Source organism: Cryptomeria japonica, chromosome 5, assembly GCF_030272615.1.
Source record: "Cryptomeria japonica chromosome 5, Sugi_1.0, whole genome shotgun sequence".
NCBI classification, from domain to species: Eukaryota; Viridiplantae; Streptophyta; class Pinopsida; order Cupressales; family Cupressaceae; genus Cryptomeria; species Cryptomeria japonica.
The window spans coordinates 85056951-85079035 of NC_081409.1; positions in this window are offsets into that span (position 1 = coordinate 85056951).

Here is a 22085-nt window from a genome sequence, read left to right on the forward strand (position 1 = left end):
CATGGATTTCATCTTCAACCTACTCATAGACATTTACATTACTTTTTGTGTTCTCTTGTCCCAATGATTCCTCTTTATCACACTCTTCATAAAATTTGAAAACTTCATAATCAGGTGGCATGTATGATAAAGAGTGGATGCTTGATGGTTCAACTTCTTTCACTCGAGGCTGATCTAGAAATTCAGTAAAGGTCTCCATTTTTGAAGATGAAGAATATGTCTGCAAGATTTTACTTATGGTTGCTTCTCCATTGGTCATATCCATACAAGGTTATCCACTAGGTATCATACCTTTGATTTCCATAGAAAAACTTTCATCTTCAATTGTTAGTGATGGATGAATGAAAATATCTTCTCCACATAAAAAGTCATTCTCAGAAGAATTGAGACACCAAGTTGGGATGAAGACTACTTGAGATTCATCTTGAGGTGCTCTTTCTTCATCATCTTCTTCAAGCTTCAACTGGATGCATGTCTGAAAATAATTTGATTCATCATCTTCAAGCTTTTTGTTTTCAAGTTGATAGAAGACTTTTTCTTTGCTATGCCAATCTTCATAGTGCTCATGGCATTTTTCAATGCAATCTTCTTTCACTATCTCACTCACCTTTATATCTTTCTCTTGACATGTATCCTTACAAGTAGACGTGACTTCATATTCTTCTGCATATACACACTCCAATGAGCTCCTTTCATTACTTTTCTCACAAGAATTTACATCAGTGAGAAAATGATTCTCATTCTCATCTTTTTGTTCAATCTTTTGCAGCTTTTGAAGCAATGAAGGGTGAACCTTATCAGGATCAAGATGTTTATTTCCATAGAATTTTTTCAAAAACTCAATCGATTTTGAATCATTGAGAACAAGATTTTGTTGAGAAATAGGTGGAGAAGAATGAGCATCAACATTATTCATTGTTGCTTCAAGAATATAATCATTGGCAAAAATTTGGTTCTCTTCCATCTTTTTCCTTAATATTTTGTAGAGTCTAGAGTAGAGAAGGATTAATTTTATGATGATCAATTTTGTTTTGATTGTAGAAACTCTTCAAGAAGTTGACTTGTTCAGGATTATCAAGACTTTGATTCTCTTGAGAAACTGATATCGGAGAAAGATCACTTTTATCTTCATCTTTCTTGATTGTCATGGATTTAGGTAAATGATCACAAGCAAGAAAACCAATCTCCTTTCCATCCTTTTCTTCAATATCTTGCAACACTTGACATAAAGAGGGATGAATCTTATCAAGAGTAAACTGCATGCCACCATAAAAGTTCTTCAAGAATTCAACTTATATGGGCTTATTAGAAACTTGCTTCTTTGGATATACATAGTCTTCATCATCACTTTCACTGTCACTTTCTAACTTTTCTTTGTACCAAACCATTGTTCTAGATTCAATCTTTCAGATAGAGTCGCCAACCTTCATTCTGACGAAGGTACCTTACAATTTCTGAGGAACAAAGCACATTGGTATTTTGCTCCCCAACAGAGTCGCCAAAAATCTGTTGGTAAACATATTTGTCACTGCGGCCGTTTACCTGAAATGACCCTATTTTCCCGATGAGCAATGACAAACGTTCCAACAGTTGGAAAGATTGGAGAGAAACCACAATCTTCCTCTACGTTTGAGAGGGCAAACTCCCTCGTATGATAGGGGTATTTAGGATTTTTGTGTACTTTTAACCTGAAAGTACATAAAGGAGAAAACATAGAACTTTAACAAGATTAATAAAAAAAAACCCTACTAGAAGACATACGAACACCAAGTAGGATTCCATAAATGATAACAATCACAAAAGGGGTTACCACCAAAAAGGTTAGTCATGCAACAATGATGAAAGAAGTACAATAAAAATCGACACTTGAAGAGATAGGTTGTACTAGCACATACATGTCAAGATACCATGAAATGATGTGTTTCATCAATAGATTTCACCAATACATAAAGGGATTACTAACTCAACATACGAAAAATTAGTAACAATAACTCATGAATACATTCAAGACACACAAACTCAATGCATTCTTCATTATCCTTTTTGAAAATATACAAGTTCAAAAACCCCTTAGTTCAAAGGTATGAATATCAAAAGATCTCACTTAATTTCTCTACATTTAAATTCTATAGAGTTTTACCCTTCTGCCTCTATTTTCCAACATCTTTCATTTGTGTTGATGCCTCATTATAAGTAATAACTTTATTTCATTGTGGGATGTGAGATGGTATCATCTAAAATCATCTATGAAATGGTTTGCATGCTGTCTATGCCTCCATTTCTTGCTTTCAAATGTGCAATAAGGATGTTGATGAAACAATCCTTACATCGACGAATGGCATTCCTTTGTATATTTCTAAATATTTTTCAATGAATCTCTCCTTCAGTGTGATGATATCTATTTGAAGCATTTATCAAATAGCTTGCAATTATCACATGTCATGAGATGACATGAGTTTGTGGTATTTTGTCAAACAGTTCATATACGCAGAATTCATTAGGAACCAACACCCATCCTCCCAACCCAATTGCGCATGCATGCATGGGATAGTTTCAAGAAGTGTTAACCATCGTGCTGCAAAGGAGGTGTGAAGTATCTTAGGTTTGAGCATGGATATTACATACTAATCTCGATTAATAATTCCCAGCCACCAGCCACTAATCAAAGGACCCCCTATCAATTCTATGGCAAGCTAACATCGACCCCACAATTTGCATGCATTTCTTCAATCGTGGCATGCCACATTTTGCTTTCCTTGTCTAAGCTTCTACATTCTGCAACATATGTGACCAGATGAGTTGAACTACAACATTTGACAAAATACCTCTATCTTTATGCTTTGATAAATCGCTATTTAAAGGTTGTGGAATTTGACATTACATTTGTTGATTGCACTTGCATTGTACCAAATAATTATCCTGCAATGTTGAATCAAACAATTATCCTGCAATGTTGAATCAAACAGCTCACGTGCAATGTTGATGCTTCCATGATTTGTAGCAGCTGCGACTACAACATCTAATGAAATCCCATTTTTTTTTATGCTTTGATGAATGTCTGTTGACAATTTGGTGCATATTTTGCGATCATTGCATTAAAAGAGACCACATTTCTTTAAATTATTCTATCAAACACTTCACATGCCATGTCTGATCTTTCCACAATTGCGTTTCACGTGGTATTTTGTCAAACACTACATATGCATTGTCCATGCTGCCACATTTTGCCCGAGTATCATGTGAAACAAATCACATGTGTTGTGTATGCATTCACAATCTACATCCATGTCTACCAGAGCAGTCACAACTACAATGACTAGAAAAATTCCTTTGACCTTTATGCTTTGATGAATGCCATAACCGATTTGGAAACCCGTATTCTTGTACAGGTAGGTAGGATGCGAGCAATAGTTGTGTGCTTGGGATTTGCTCCTGCAAATTGCATTGGCCTCAAGTTTCAAATGTCTTTAAATAGATGCATTTAATGTCTCCCATGCAATCATTACCTTCGATGGCATGATATCTCTTTGAAGTGTTCTATGAAACTGTCACGTGCAAGCATTATGTCAAACACTTTACATGTATTGTCTAGGCTTCCATATTTTGTGTGCATGTTTATAATATCTCACAAAAGTTTCCCATCGATATTCTATGATAGACATCCATATATTGGTCATATTATATGTGCAACAAGCATCACTAGAAATCTCAGCCAATTAATCCAATTTTGCCTTTTCCCGAGTCCACAATTTGCAATTCATATAACCACATGATTCTGTCAAGCGGTTCTAACCAGAGCAGTTCTCGCCTTTGCCAAGATTTCATAGTTTGCATGTATGTTTCCAGAATAGCTGCAACTTCAACATATGATGAACTCCCTCTCTTCTTCAATGCATTGTTGAATGTACATAGTCCATTATTTCAAGTTTCTTTTAAAAAGACTCTTATAGAGGAGGTTAAGAATGCTCCAGAATGGAGCATTTCTAACCTTCCTGACAAAGCGAGCCCACAAGGTTAGGAAATAAGGTTAGAGATGCTCCATTTTGGAGCATTCCTAACCTTTTTTTTATGAGAGGACATATATATGGGTTAAGAATGCTCCAAAATAGAGCATTTCTAACCTTCTTTTGCAAAGGTTATGATTATGGGTTAAAAATGCTCGAAAATGGAGCATCTTTAACCATTTCTTTCAAAGATTATAACCTTGACCTCTAGAAACCATTAACCACAAAGGAGAATAAATGAAAAATGCTGATTATGTTTTAGAAAACTTCTTCCCTCAAATGACCACAATATTAAAGTAATCTAAAATATTAAATTATTTATCTGAAAAATAATTTAAATATTTTAAATTTAATGCACGTGCTGGAGAAAAATGACATAACTTTCAAATGGTAGGGAGTTAAGTCCTCAAATTTGAAACACCCATTGATGGTAGGGAAATGAGCCAATAATATCATTTAATCCTCATGAAGAATCCTAAAATGAGATATTTTAATCATTTCTAGGCGATGGACACCAAAATTTGAAGGTTTAGAATATGACAAATTATGAACTGGGTTCAAGCAAAAATTGGCCACATGACACAAAATGACGTTTACATCCATCCCGACTGTCAACTGCTTTCCCTCAATTATTGGTAATTTTCAAAACTCATCCACTGTTCATATTTTGACTGGAAACGACCTTGAATCACATGCTCACTACTTACGCATAAAAACCTATTGGATCTTCATTCAACATTGAGATCGATTTGAAATTCGAATTTTTGGTATGCCAAATATGGGGGCAACAGTATGCATGAAATATAACCATGTAAGCAAACATGAAAACCATAACACAATTATTTTCACGTGGAAACTCAAATGGGAAAAAACATGGTGGGAATTAGTACCCACAAAGATCAACTATTTGCAGTATAGAGATCTGACTGGTTAAGGTCATACAATACCCTGTTAGGGAAACACCCGGCTAAGAGTGTCTTAGCTCGGTTAAGAGCTATTATAATAAGGCCTATTAGGACCAACCTTGTTAGGAGCTACCCAGCTATGGGATTTTAAAACACAAGCTAATGTGTCACCTGGTTAAAATATTTTAACCTTCAAACCTGTTAGGATCGTACCGCACCCTGTTAGGAGTGACCTTGTGAGAGGATTTTCTTGCTGCAACTGTTAGGGAACAACAAGTTTGATTGATATGCTGTCAGCACATTTGTTTTTGATTAGACCCACTTCAGATCTACTTCTAACATTTACTAAACATCAAAAACTAACTCCTTCTTCCACCACACGATCAAATTCACACTCTAGATCCTTCATCTGATACATCATCATACAACTTACATCACTTTATAAAGAATTCTATTTAATTGGTTGAGAACCTTGAAATAATTCCCTAGGTTCAATTCCCTAGATTCAATGAACCTAGTCATCTTTCACAACACGCTTTCCTTATGTCAGCAAAACATAACATAACTCAAAAAAATAACATAAGGGCTACCGGTCACTGATCAAAGTGACTCTGCTATACCGGTTCTGTCATCTTTCTGACTGTCATTGTTCTACTGGCCATAACTTTCTCAATACTCTGAATCTGGTGATGTGGTTGTAATCATAGACTCATCCCAATTTCATAAACATGTGTTCCAAAATGTAACACTTAATTCTTCATCGAACATCTGTACCAGTCTGATGATCAATACTCTGTTCTTGTTTACTGGTTTGCTATCCTGTTTATCGGTTCACTGTTTAACTACTTCCTCTACTGATTAGACTCTACCAGTTGGTCTAAATGACTTTAAATGACAAAAAAAAAGGTTTCCATCAATGACAACACAAATAAAGTCATCACTCAACCTATTACAAAAAATCATCATCATCAAGCCAACAGATCAAACTTTTTCTTTTACTCAATTGCTTAAGAAAGATACTACTTTACGATGGAGTATAGATTGTCAAAAAGATTTTGAATATTTGGAACTTTATTTAGCTAATCCTCCTATTTTACAACCTACTATTCCCAGGCAACCTTTCCTTCTTTATACTTCCACTTCTTCTCATGCTCTCCCAGCTTTATTGGCACAACATAATAGTGATGGTAAAGAATGTCTAGTTTATTATATAACTCACACTTGATTACATACGTTTATGTTATTTTGTTCAAAATTTAATCCTATCTGCAATAATGATAAGACACAAAAATGAAATACATATTTCCTTCAATTTTTTTTAACCCCATTAAACCCAATAATGGATTTTGTCCATACAAAACAACGTAGATGCAAAAATACCAATGTGCATAATAAATTTGTTTTTTAGTAGATTTTTTGCATTATTACATCATTGAGAAGTAGGATAAAGAGGATCGAACAACTGAAAATTGCTAAATGTGAGATTTTGCCAAGATCAAGAGGCAATGGAAAGCACAAATAAGAGAGAACAAAATAGATGATAGAAATAAACTGTATACTATCAAGATGAAAAATATGATCAACTGGATCATTAAGCAATTACATACAATGAATATGAGCCTTCTTATATAGGCAAGGCTATATGGATATGTGAGCACAAAAACATGACATGTGGCTCAATAAGAAACAAGGGTAGGTAGGTAGGAGAAACATTATAATAGTCCACATGAGGTGGATCACCCACTGAATGTGGAGTGTAACAACAAGATCAACACCATAAAAGGTGGAAATTCTCCTACACACACTATCCCAATGTGGCACAAACACCCAAGTGTCTCATACCCAAACTACTATGAAATGCATTTCCTAAGTAAACTTAAGTAAAGTGTAATAATATCCATGATGAATAATTATTTACATAATAATATCCATGATGAATAATTATTTACGTAATAATATCCATGATGAATAATTATTTACACCAACACCCCCCCTTAAGTGCAACTTAGGGGAATGCACTTAAATCTACAATGCAACTAAGCAATGCAAGATGGGTCCCGACTACTAGGCCATGTTAGGTACTCATGTACAAATGCAAATGCAATCTCCCATAAAGTGAGGAAAGAGAGAAAAACCCAATGGGAAAAAACCCTCCCCCAAAAGAGAGATGATGAAAGCACACAATGCTCTCAATGATGAATGAGAAGAACAAACTATGTCCCCCCCATAAGAGAGAAGAAGAGACCATGAAGCCCCCCCTCAATGTCAAATCTCCTGCAAAGATGGTCCAATGATGATGACCAAAATACCTCCCCATAAGGAAGAAAGAAAGCCAATGTTGCACCAATAACGTGAAAGTGTGACAAAACCCGGTACCAAGTCGATGACGATGAATCACTTGTTGTAACAAAATGAAGATCAGGCATGGAGACAACCTGCTGTGAGCATCATCTGGATACTCAAAAATAGCAGAAATACCGGTACAATCCAAGTCTCACGGGAGCCATGCACAAATGTGTACAATCTAAGTCTCAACTGGAGCCATGCACCAAGTCTCACAAGATATTCCTAATCTATGTATACAAGAGGATTACATCAAATATGTCAACAAAGACAAGATACAAAGAGGTGTGGCACTTTATGATAGTGCGAGTACAACTTTGCTCAAGCAAGAGCATACAACATGATAGTGCAAATCTAGAAACATGAAGATGATGCCACCAAGAAGCCCTGTAGAATACTGCAGAAAAAGATGCCTTCGATTGGGATGTGGCCAAGAGATATAAAGGAGCAAATCAACCCCCCCTTGACTGCTGGTTGGAAGTACTGCAAGACAGGTGTGAAGTGACAAAAAAAAGTGTTCCCAATTTGACTTATTAAATGATGTTTGTGTTTTTAAAAGATTTTAAAAATCTAAATAAAAACAATTATTATGCCCATGCAAAAAAAAACTTTACGAAAAGATAAAGAAAAAAATGCAAAAAAGGCGATAGTCATTTTTTTGATAAAAAAAATGAAATAAAAAAAACTTTAATAAAAATCTATTAAAGAAAAAGAACTTTTATAAAAAACTTTATTTTTTTTAATTATTAAAAAAACTTATTTTTTTAAAAATAAGAAAAAAGTGAGTTTTTTAAATTTATTAAAAAAAAATTTAAATTTAAAAAAAAATAAAAAATTAATCATACCCCCCCACATGGGGAGGGGCCTGCAGGCACATTGCGGGGCCGCAGTGCCTGCGGACAAGTCACCACCTTCCACCTTCAAACGGCTTTAGATTTGGCCTCAGATGTCGGATTTGGATGAAATAAAAGGCGATTCTTACTTTCTCGAACATCCTCAATCCAATGGTGACCTCAGATCTGACCCAACAAGCTCCAATAATAACATGCAATAGAAAGCTCCAAAATGCAAACCCCAAAATTCTCTCAATTGGCAAACCAATGACACTCTAATGGCTCTGTATAAGAGATTTTGAACTATAATATAGTCATGCTCTGATACCATGTGAGATTTTGCCAAGATCAAAAGGCAATGGAAAGCACAAATAAGAGAGAACAAAATAGATGATAGAAATAAACTATATTCTATCAAGATGAAAAATATGATCAACTGGATCATTAAGTATTACATACAATGAATATGAGCCTTCTTATATAGGCAAGGCTATATGGATATGTGAGCACAAAAACATGACATGTGGCTCAATAAGAAACAAGGGTAGGTAGGAAATAGGTGTGGGTAGGTAGGAGAAACATTATAACAGTCCACATGAGGTGGATCACCCACTGAATGTGGAGTGTAACAACAAGATCAACACCATAAAAGGTGGAAATTCTCCTACACACACTATCCCAATGTGGCACAAACGCCCAAGTGTCTCATACCCAAACTACTATGAAATGCATTTCCTAAGTAAACTTAAGTAAAGTGTAATAATATCCATGATGAATAATTATTTATGTAATAATATCCATGATGAATAATTATTTATGTAATAATATCCATGATGAATAATTATTTACACCAACACTAAAAAAATTGTTATGATTTGCAGATTTTGAGTTTTCAAACATATGTTGTTTTGTATGTAGAACACAACCATTAAACTCTATTCTCAAAATAGACAACACAAAAAATAAATAAATTATCACCCATTTTTTTAACCCCTTCACATTGTTTCCCATTTTTTCTATCCTAAAAAATTTAAAATCATTTAAAGTATTCATTTCTTGAAGACTTTTAAAACCTACAAAAATGAATTACCAACATGAAAATTAAATTTTATACACACCCGATTTTGATGACTCCACACCCTTCTTAGCTCCACTGAACTCCCCTCTCTCACTTTCACTTGCCCACAACACATAAAAATACATTCCATTTTCTTGAGCATCCAACCTCTGAAAAACTTATGTGCTTTGTGTTCTATCGCTCATGTTTTTTGTTCTGACGCCCTTGTTTTATGTGTTTTCTATTTTATGCTTGGATGTTTTCCCCCCTTTTCCCTTTTTCCTGCATGCTCTCTTCCTTGTCAAACCACTAACCATGTCGTCTAACCGAACTGGTAACCATGTCATCCAACCCTAAACTATTTGTAGAATATCCAATGCCCATCGAAAATGGTGTATGCCACCCTTCTTCTGGTTGATGTGATTGTCTATACTTCTCCTCATGGTGTATGCCTATGCATGGGATTTCATGGGCATTTCATGTATGTTGCATGTACGAATTCCATTTTTACATGGATAATAGGTGGCTCTGAATAGAACAATGTATAACATGAGCAACCTTTATTAAATAAATTAAAATAAAAAATAATTTTAATAAAATAAGAAGCTAATGGTATAGCAAACCACTTTATTCATTAGATATCTTTAATTTGAGCTATTAGATCCAAGGCTTCCCATCTATTAGATTTTTCTAATTTGGACTCTTAGATCTAGAGATCTCCCATTTACCTTAAAATCCTTATGCATTCGCAAAAGAGATTTAATTTTGAAGCCCTCATTTTGTTGAAGAGTAAATTGTAGGAAAGAAATGAAACTTATAGAGAACTCTTTGTTGCATTTGAATAAAGATTTCCAACTAGCATATTTCTTGAAACCCTTAAAGTTTTTCAACAATATTTCAATCTAAAAGTTTTATTTTTATTGATACTCACTTGATTTCATTTTTTTTCCCTTTTATTTTTTTTGGTAGGAATCTGTTGAAACCCGAAATCTGGATTCAAGGAAATCCCCCAATTTTTTAAAGTCTAAAAGGGTTTTCTAGATTTTGCAAAGTTTTTATGGTTATCATCCATAAATGATGGCTACAACTGGAATGTAATTTTAGTAATGCAATTCTTTTATTTTTTAATAATACATATTATTTGTAATAAAAATATGTGAATATTTTTTTAGTATTTTCTTTCTTAAAAGGAAATAGATGCTGGTTGTTTGGATGTGGCCACCTTGAGGGAGGTTACAAACCATAGAATGGTCAGGCTTCCCACAAGGGAGGTTGTAGTCCTCCAGTGCCTCCTTTGGTGCTTTTTGTTTTATTTAATATTATTTTTAAATTTTATTATTTTGATATTATTTATATTATAATTAATAAAATTTTATTAATTAGCCAAAAGGCTATATATGGGGTGAAACCCCATCAGTTTCTCCTCATGTCTAACGCTGGTATTTTTTTCGTTTGAACAATACATTATACATCGATGACATGATGTCCAAATTCATTTATTGAGAAAAGATAAAGGTTGAGTCTTCATTGTGTGCAGGTAACGTCTTGTCATCTCTATTTCCTTGTGGGAGATGAAACAAACATAGATATAGTCTCTGCGAGCCAGGAGAAATGTATTTAGCCCTCAGTATGTAGCTAAAATGAGGGATGTAGATTGCTCTAGCAACTGTTGCATACAATATCTTGATTAATGGTCTTTGCAAGGAGGGTAGAGTACATGAATCTCTTGGATTATTAACTAAAACAATACAAAGTAGTTGTTCTTGGGACACTACTAGGTACATTACCTTAGTTGATTGTCTTTGGAGGGTGGGTGAAGTAAATGAAGTGCTTGGATCAACAACTAAATTTATACAAGATCATTTCTCTCAGAGAGTATATTTGAGGGATAAATCCACTATGCATGGTTTGCAAAGATTACATCTATGACATCCCTCATTTTAGGTACCATACTGAGGGCTAAATCCATTGTGCCTGGCTCACATAGACTATATCTTTGTCTGTTTCGTCTCCCACAAGGAAATAAAGATGACAAGACGTTACCTGCACACAATGAAGGCTCAACCTTTATCTTTTCTCAATAAATGAATTTGAACATATTGTCATTGATGCATAATGTACTGTTCAAATGGAAAAAAAATATCGACGTCAAACATGAGGAGAAACCGGCGGGGTTTCGCCCCATATATAGCCAATATTACAAGGAAAAATCCAAGCTACTCATACTTTTGTTTCATAACTTGTGGATCAAACTTTCTCTTTTACTCAATTTCTTAAGAAAGATACTACTTTATGATGGAGTATAGATTGTAGAAAGCTTTTGAAGATTTGGAGCTTTATTTAGCTAATCCTCCTATTTTACATCCTACTATTCCCAGTCAACCTTTCCTTCTTTATAATACCACTTCTTCTCATGTTCTCCCAGCTTTATTGGCATAACATAATAGTCATGGTAAAGAATGTCCAATTTATTATATAACTCACAGTTTACTCGATTACATGTGTTTATGTTATTTTGGTCAAAATTTAATCCTATCCACAATAATGAAAAGACACAAAAATGGAATACATATTTCCTTCATTTTTTTTAACACCATTAAACCCAACAATGGATTTTCTTCATACAAAACAATGTATCTGGAAAAATACCAATCTGCAAAATAAATTTGTTTTTAGTAGATTTTTTGCATTATTATATCATTAAGAAATCGGATAAAGAGGATCAAACAACTGAAAAATTACTAAAAAATCTGTTATGATTTGCATATTTTGAGTTTTCAAACATATGTTGTTTTGTATGTAGAATACAACCATTAAACTATATTTTTTAAAATAGACGATACAAAAAAAAAAAAGATTTTCACCCATTTTTTAAACCCCTTCACAATATTTCCCATTTTTTCTATCCTACAAAACTCAAAATCATTTTAAGTATTCATTTCTTGAAGACTTTTAAAACCTACAAAAATGAATTACCAACATGGAAAATAAATTTTATACACACCTGATTTTGATGACTCCACACCCTTCTTAGCTCCACTGAACTCCCCTCTCTCACTTTCACTTGCCCACAACACATAAAAATATGTTCCATTTTCTTGAGCTTCCAACCTCTAAAAAACTTATGTGCTTTGTGTTCTATCACTCATGTTTTCTATTCTGATTCTCTTGTTTTATGTGTTTTCTATTTTATGCTTGGACTATTTCCCCCCTTTTCCCCTTTTCCCACATGCTCTCTTCCTTGTCAAACCACTAACCATGTCGTCCAACCAAACCAGTAACCATTTCATCCAACCCTAAACTATTTGTAGAATATCCAACACCCATCGGAAATGGTGTATGTGACCCTTCTTCCATTTGATGTAATTGTCTATACTTCTCCTCATGGTGTATGCTTATGCATGGGATTTCATGGGAATTTCATGTATGTTGCATGTACGAATTCCATTTTTTTATGGAAAATAGGTGGCTCCAAATAGAACAATGCATAAAATGAACAACCTCTATTAAACAAGTTAAAATGAAAATTAATTTTGTTTGAAAATAATAAGCTAATGGTATAGTAAACCATCTTATTCATTAGATATTTTTAATTTGAGCTATTAGATCTAAGGCTTCCCATCCATTAGATTTTTCTAATTTGGCCCCTTAGATCTAAGGCTCTCCCATTTACCTTAAAATCCTTATGCATTCACAAAAGAGATTTAATTTTGAAGCCCTAGCTCATTTCATTTTGTTGAAGAGTAAATTGAAGGAAAGAAATAAAACTTATAGAAAACCCGTTGTTGCATTCAAATAGAGATTTCCAACCAGCCTAACTTGTTTTTTTCAACAATATTTCAATCTAAACATTTTATTTTTATTGATACTCACTTGTTTTGATTCCCTCCACCTCCACCCCCACCCCACCCCGTTTTTTTTTCTTTTTTGGTAGGAATCCTTTGAAACCCCAAATCTAGAATCAAGGAAATCCTTCAATTTTTTAAAGTTGTTAGTTGTGTTTAGAGTCGCCATATTATTTCAAGGTTCCCCCTTTATAAAAACCCCACCTATCTTATTTGAGGTCTCCCCTTTATCATCTAAGTATCTATCATCTTTTGAATAAGTTGGTTAAGGTCGCAAGTTTCCACGGTCATTGCTCCCTTCCCTTTGAATTGCTTCGAATCATTTCGAACCTCGGTTCGAAGTAGTTCAAAGTGATTCAACCAAATTTTTCACACTAACACTCTTTCTTTGGCAGGAAGTATCCTTATCGCGGCGGTCCTTTCGAAGTACTTTGAACCATTTTGAAGCTTGGTTCAAACCTATTCAAAGTAGTTTTTGGCAAGTACCGACGTCAGAAGTTTATTTTTGGAGTACGTTGCGCCGCCTTTCTCTCAAAACAATCAATGGTCCCGTCGGCATGTCAAATCAAAAGATTTTATTTCTTTTTCAAGGAAAAGGGCATCATTGTTATGAGTGTGAGTAGACCTTCATTTCATGCATGACTGGATATCGCACGAAATAAATTATTATTAACTCATGCGAAAGGGTAAAATCATTAATCGAGGCATTTATGCATCAACGCCTCGAGCATGTCAATCTCGAAGTGAGGTGATAAACTAGCATTATCCGGTCTTCCCATGTATAAAATTCCCCTGTGATAAATTTTCATTCAGATTGCCTGGTAAGTTATCCGAAAACAAAGAAAAAGGATAAAGGAGAGGAGGTCTGATTTCGGAGAGAAGGAGCAGTTAGGGAAGCTAGAGGAGATTATTTACTTTTCAATGGAAAACAGGTGAGAATTTGGTAACCCTTGTTCTGTTCTGCAAAACTGTTATTTTCAAAGGTTTGTCTGAAAGAGGTCTTGCTTGTTTAAGTTAAGAATGAAGTCGGTTATGCATTTTCTCGGTAATGTTTCTAGCCTTGAATGTAAAAGACCAGTGATTTGTGATATCAATTTAGAAGGGGTAAATGTGGAAAATCTTCAAGCAAGTTTTCTTGCGAATACGAAAGAGGTTAAGGGATGTATGGAAATATTAACGAGCGGGTTAATTGAAGCTGCTGCATTTCCCCCTGCCTTCGTACACCCTGAACTCTTACAACTCTGCATTGACCATTATGATGTAAGAAGCAAGAGCATAGTGAGCAAAAATGGTAATGTCATACTTTCTGTCTCCAGAGAAACCATTTCTTCTGTTTTGAAATTAACAACAAGTACCTTTGCCGCTTTCTCACCCATTCAAGCTGAAGCTGAGTATCGGGAAAACCCTAGTGTGTACCGAAACACTCTTGCCAGGAAATGGACCAAGGTTAACTATGGAGGTGGGTCTAGACTTCCCAAGGTCATTACTAGAAGCCACATGAAACCCCACATTCACGACCTGGTGGTATTATTACACAGGGTGAAAGGTTCGGCTGATGTATGTTTGTTCGAAGAATGGATGTATAGGTACATTGAAATTATCTTAAAGGGTGAACAATGGATGGATTGGGCGGAGATTATTGCCACTTCCCTGAGAAACCAGCTCAAACGCGCCAAAGAATCTAGAGAAGATTTTCGTATGGCCTCATATTTGACTTATTGTATTGCCTGCACCTGTGATCTCGCTGCTCTTCCACATGAGGTATGGAATGAGGAAATAACCATTTTCCAATACTGCCCGTTGTTGCAAAAAGACAGAGTCCTGGAGGGTTTCCGTAAGGTGCATGATATATTGTTTGAAAACATTTGTTCGGCTCTAGAAGGTGTTCAGATGCCACGACTCTCTTCTGAATCGCTGAGGCTGGTTCAACATTATGGAAGTTCTTTTATTCAGTTCCCCAGGTTCACATATTTGAGAGTCGGAGGGTTTGAGGAAGAACCTGTGAGGTTACCTCGATATGCCCTTGATTGTTTCATTTTAGCTGAATTGTGCAGGCAACTTTCTGCTGTTATTAAGGATAATCTCCCTCAGGATAAATGGGAAACGGTCTTTCCTATCAAGATGCACTCTTTGGTGTGTAATAACATGAATGACGCTTCCATCATCGGAAGCAATTTGCTGGGGTTCAATCTTGGTTTCTACCGCAGCAGGAGAAACTTCGATAATAAAGGATATGCAGCTCTAACCCTCGGCCTTGAAATCAACTCAACAGTTCCTCCGCAGCTAGAAGATTTATGGGAAGATTGTGAAAATGAAGAAGAAGTCTTGAAAAAGGACCATTCTAGACTCACCCTGCAGCAAATTAATTCTTTCAAATTGAAGTTCAAAACACAAGGGATCGTTGAGGATGGTTCATGTCTAGTTGAACCCGAATGGGAAGAATCAAATGAAACAAAATTCTTGACAGTTGATTGGAGCAAGGAGGAAGATGATGATATTAATTGGAGAGCCAGATCCATATTAACTTATACGGATGATTGGTTGCAGAGGAAAAGGACTGGAAACATCAATGAGTCTTCTACTAAGGTGATTTCTCTCTCGGAACCGCTTCAATCTGACATTCCACTTTCTCATGTTGCAGGTGATACATTGGCCTCAGATAAGAAAATAAAGTTCCCTTCCCAAGTCATGGCTCCTAGAACGAGATCCCATTCCAGGAACAAAACTTTGAAGCAGCCTAGTTCCCAGAAGCAGAAAATGACATCACCAGAGCGGGATTCAAGTGACAAGTCCCCTTTTCGAGATGAAGCAGACGATGAAGTCCAATTCATTGAAACACCAAAGGCAGATCAACCCAAGTTCTTGACTCCGACTAGAGATACTCAGATGGTATCAACCACTCCCACTGTTCCTTTATGGTTGTCAAATTCAATCAATAAGAAACGGAGTTTACAACCAGTGGCCTCGCCAGTAAAGGACATTGTCACTAGGTATGCGGCTAGAGGGTCTAAAGCAAAGAAAATGAAAACGGATGCTTGTCTCACTAAGGATCCAGTGACTGGGAAAATCATAGCGGAAGTGGCTACTTATAAGCAGAAAAGGGAGTCAGGGGAAATTGATGAGGAAAGATTCAAAGTCACTTCTATTGAACTAGGTACCCTTAACAGGAATACTGGCAATAATTTCTTTAAGTTTTCTGCTGACCACATGCTCACTCAATCAGAAAAAGATTCTAAGGAGAAGAAAGAATTGAAAGCAATGGTGGTGACGATGGCCACATACATCAATTCGCTGACTAATTTAGGGCCTAACTCAATAATCCAGCTGCCTCAGCCATTCGACCCAAATTCTGCCGAAAGCCAGCAATTGATGAAACAGACACAGAGGGGAAATTTGCTATCTGATGCTGTGGTTAGTTGGGTAAATAACATATTAGAGGAAGGGAATAAGTTTATTTCAGAAGTTACTAGTATCTATTCCGAGGGTGAAGCATTACTTGAAGAGATTCAAACTTTGATACCAGTATGGGAGACGGAATTGTCACGGTGTCAAACCATAGTTTCCCGAGTAATTGAAGTTGAAAAGCATGGAGTTCTCAAATTCTTAGGTGAAAACTCCATGAAGGCCGTGGACCCGTGCACCTTATTTATCCTGAAAAGTAATACGAGCTGGAAGGAGTCCATCTACCAAGAAGCTATCAAAGAGGTCCAGGGCGTCAAGAATCAAATCATAGACATGCATAAGGAACTGGTTAAGGACATGAAGATTGTCAACCCCACAGGCATCCTACAATTGGATGAAGGTAGCATGGACATTGAAGTGTTAACTAAAAGTTTCACCGAAGCAGTCGAGCGGATTAGGGACAAAGAAACGCCCAAGGTCGATGATTTCACTTCATTGGTAGGTATAGAATCCATGCTGCGCCTCAATGAGAAGCTGATGCCATGTCAGAGCCTAAAGATGAAGGAATACAGGTGGCAGAAGGATGAATGTAGAGCTCGGCTGATGAGTTTAAAGAATCCGCACTCACAGGCCACGCAAGAATTCATGTCTTCTTTCCAGAGCTGGAAGCTGGTGCGTCAGACCGTTGGAAATGAAGAAGAAACCAACGAATATAGCGGAAGCTGAATCGTCACCTGCTGGCGTTCTATCTTTTTGATAACTGCTTTTTAGTTTTATAACAGTTTCTTGTATTAACCCGATAGGGCTGAGTTTTAAGGGAGGCCCTTCGGGATTTCAAAAATAACTATAAATGCTGGGGCATTAAACTGATAAGGGGATTAGCAATAGATTAGAAAGGAATAGCAAGTTAAAGATAGTTTTAATATAGATTTTTCTGAAGGACAGTGATGAAGGATAGTATATGCATGTTTTAGCTTCCAAAGACTTTGTGCATTGAAGTTGGATACACATATATGAAAGATTTCGAGTTATGCTTTGAAACTTTGTGTTCTGAGTGTTGAATTATTATCACTTTGTGAAGATAATTCAGCGATTCGAAATTTCCTTATTGCTGTTGGTTAGTTGTAAGTTCATCTATTTCCTGTTTTGATATACGTGGAAAATCTAGCAGAAAATCCATTCTTTGAAATAGATTTTGTTGATTAGATATATGTGAATTTTTCTATTTGCGATCTGTATTTTGTAATCACCTCACTACCTAGGAGTAGTTGAGAGAACCTTATGCACTTTCGGGAAAAAGTGTCACTATAAAAGTTGAATTCATTATAAATCAGATAAGGGAGCTGTACCTTTAGGAAAATTCAGAGAGGAAGTTAAAGTAAAACTAATACTTTCTCAACTGTAGTGAACGATTCTGTTCTTCATAACATTGGGCATAGAGTAAATTAAGAGAAATTAGGTAAGAGGACAATCTGTTCACCAACAGATTTTTGGCGACTCTGCTGGGGAAAATCGAGTCCTTTGAAGGAAACTTAATCTTTAATGTAATGTATAACCATGGTCCTTCAACATAACGAGATCTTTCCTGTATTACAACCCAATCTTTGATTTGAAGATACTCAAGAAGACATAATTTCAGACCTAGCGGCAACTGCTTGGCGAGAACGTAGAAGTGGTCAACACTATCAGCAAATATTAGTGGTCCTGGAAATAGAGGAAGAAAGAGCCGAGTTTTTGAGAGGAGTGCCGGAAGTTCAGGAGGCGGCTGTTGTGAATAGACTAGCCCAGACACCTGTAAGACCTTGAACACATCAGTAGTTTAGAAACTGGCTACTCGTAGATACACAAGAGGGGAAAGAAAAAAGGGGATACTTGATGAAAACTTTGAGTTGTTAAACAACCTAAAACTTTTGCCAGATTTCAGCAACCCTAAAAAGAAGCACATCAAATCCCAAAGCAGGCCAAACTCACCACCAAAGCCTTCTCCCTTCTCACCTCTGGTTCAATCCTTGCTTCCATTGAGTGCCCTTGTTCCAGCCTGTATATCAGTTCCACCCTTGCAAGTTGTACCACCCAACATGGCTGCTAATCAACCTTGGGGACAGAACATAGGTCCACTGAATTTAGGCGTGAATCCTGCACCACTTCCTAAAGGAGCTACTGAAGTTTTACCCAAGTTTAGTGGAGATGGCAAAGTCTCGACAGATGACCACTTAAGCGCTTTTCATTCTGCCTATGCTGTTATAAGCGTCCCTACACAGGAAGTTGCTGTGAGATTGTTTGTGCGAACCTTGACTGATGCTGCTGCTGATTGGTTCAATCATTTGCCCCATCTTTCTATTACTAGTTGGGATGATATGAAAAATGTCTTTGAAAATAGATTTAAAACCCCTGAAAATGAATGTTCTCTATTCTCCCAACTCAGTCAAATGAAGAAAGATATGCATGAACCTATGAGAGAGTTCGTGGCCAAGTTCAATAGATTGGTTCAAAGAATTCCCACAACATCAAGACCTAGTGAAGAAAATCAGAAATCATTTTTTAATAATGCCGTTCCAGCAGATATAAGTTTTCATCTTATTAAAGATGCTTGTGCTGATTTAGGCACTGCTCAGAGGTTGGCCATTCAACTGGAGGATGCATTCATTAATGCCGGTAAATGGAAAAGAGAGGTACATACTCCCGGGACCGTTTCATCTGCTACACCCACAGACCCAGTTTTACAAAAACTGATGAATGACATAGCAATGATGAAGAGGCAGTAGAATAAAACACATAATCAGTATCCTCCCCCTTATCAAGACATTCAAAGACGGCAGCAGTCTCTAAATTTTGGGAGAACTCCCCTATTAACTGCTCCTCAGCCAAGACTACAAGTCGAAGAAGCCCCTAAAGAAACAATGTGTTCTTTCCACATGACTTCAGACCATGATGAACGAGAGTGTCCTGACTGGCTAAATTGTGTTCAGCTAGCAAAGAACGCTCTTATGGCAGAAGCGATAATTGAAAAAAAAGATATAGAAAAAGATGAGTCCAGTAGTTACTTCCTAGAATATGAATCTGATTCAGAGAGAGGAGGTGATGTTTTTACAACACTTCAAGAACCTGCCTGCACAGTCATGACTAGAGGCCAAAGGAATCAAAAATTCTATCCTGGAAACACCCCAAACGTATCAAATTCTAAAGGTAAGGAGCATGTTCAGGCTGATACCACGGAACCTAAGATTTTGTTCAGGGCTGAAATGAAAGCTAGTGCTTCAGCTTTTGATATTGTAGAATTCTGTAAAACTTCTTCCATATCCATTTCACCAGCTGAATATTTAAAGCTTAATCCTAAGGAGTTAGATAAGTTGGTTCAATACGTGAAGGGAAGTTCAGTCACTAGTGCACATGTCACAGATAATGTTTCTGAGGATGTAGGAGCTGCTGATGAACCCACTTTTGTATCCGAGAGATGCTCAAAGAACATTGAAGCCACTGCTAATTCGGTTCAAAAAGAAACGGAGGAGAAAAAGCCCAATCCATTTTATATATCTTTGTTGTTAAACGGTCAAAGGCTTAGTAATTGTATTATTGATTCTGGAGCATCAGATAATATTATGCCTCAGCTAGTTGCAAAAGCCCTTGGTTTGGAGCTCACAAAAACTTTTGGGTGTTGCTATGCTATGGATGGGAAACAGGTACCCCTGGTTGGCCAAGTGAAAGATGTACAAGCTGTCCTTTACGCTTGCCCTAAAAAAAGAGTCAAGCTTACTATTCTGGTAGCTGATATTCCAGCTAGCTATGGGATGCTACTTAGCAGAACTTTTTGCAAGGATATAGGTGGAGAAATTAAAATGGACTGGTCCGAAGCATATATTCCTGTGGGAAAGAAGAAAATAAAGTTAGAACCTGAGCTGAAAAACAAATATACTGTGGTACCTTCTGACAATCCCAAAGCACAGATATTATATGAGGAGTGTCAATTCGGGAATTATATCATCTTACCTGAGAAGTCATGTGAAGAGAACACGGCAAGTGCTGAAGAAACCTTGTGGACTTTAGAATTTGATGGAAGCTGCTCAAACTCAGGCTCAGGTGCTGGTGTAGTACTCATATCACCTTCTGGAGAAATTTTCCCTTTCTCTTTCAAGCTGGATTTCCATAATACAAATAATACAGCAGAATACGAGGCGTTACTTCTAGGTTTACAAGAAGCAAAGGAAAAAGGGATAAGGCAGCTAAAAGCAAAGGGGGATGCTGAACTCATTGTTAAGCAGGTAAGAAAACAATTCTCTGTAAAAAATGATCGACTGAGGCATTATAGAAATCTGGTTTGGGATGAAATTGAGTCATTCGAAGCCTTTTCCATTGAATTCACCCCTCGTGCTCAAAATACCAAAGCTGATTCTTTAGCTGTTTCTGCATCTTTATTATTGCCCCATCCCGAATTCAAAAACAATGCTTACAGGATTGAGGTGTTATACAGACCAAGAGTCCCAGATAATATTAATCATTGGCAGGTCTTTAATGATGATGAACAATTAAAAGAATTCATGGCTTGCGCGGGAGATTTCGCTGAAATCCTTTTTGAAGGATCTGAACATGGGGGAAAATCAGTCGGTAAAGAATCAACGGAAACAAGGGAAGTGATCCAACTTCAAGGAAACAGGATTCCCAAAGGCCTGGTTTCTTTGGAACATCTTTTTGGTAGAAAAGATGACAGTACTTTAAGGAAAGATGTTGGTTCTAATGAAAATAAAGAGGAATATGAGAAGATCAACATTGGAAGCGAAGAGGATCCTAAGCTGATCTCTATAGGCAAAACTTGTTCTGCAAGGGAAAAGAAGAACTTATCCGAGCTTTTAATCCAATATCGAGATGTTTTTGCATGGGGTTATGGCGACTTAAAAAACTTCAGAAATGGTGAATTCGTGCATCACATACCATTGAAACCAGAGGCCACCATCTTCAGACAAAAACTTAGAAATTATAACCCTAAAGTCTCAGAAGCCATTTTTAGAGAGGTGGAAAAGATGTTGAAGGCTCGTATAATTTACCCAATACATCATTCAACATGGGTGGCAAATATCGTTCCGGTGAGGAAAAAGAACGGCGAAATAAGGATTTGTGTAGACTTTAGGAATCTGAATCAAGCAAGCCTTAAAGATAACTACGCACTTCCTACTATGGATCATGTCTTGCAGTCAGTAGCTGGATCTGAAGTAATGTCGATGCTGGATGGTTACTCAGGATATAATCAGATTAGTGTCGCCCCAGAAGATCAGCATAAAATAGCCTTCATCACTCCCTGGGGTACTTTTGCTTACAATCGGATGCCTTTCGGTCTAATTAATGCTGGAGCTACTTTTCAGCGAGCAATGAATTCCTCTTTCAAAGACCTGCGAGATAAGATAATTGTTATATATCTTGATGATTTAACTGTCTATTCTAAAAGAAGGAAACATCATTTGAAGGACTTAGAGAGAGTGCTGGAAAGATGTAGACAACATGGTATATCTTTGAATCCAAAGAAGTCTATTTTCTTCGTTGAAGAAGGCAAATTGCTCGGGCATATTGTTTCTAAAGAAGGTGTAAAAATCGATCCAGAGAGGGTAAAAGCAATACAAAAGCTGGTTCTGCCTACAAATAGAAGTGATTTAAAATCTTTCTTTGGTCAGATCAATTTCCTGAGAAGTTTTGTACTCGAATTTTCT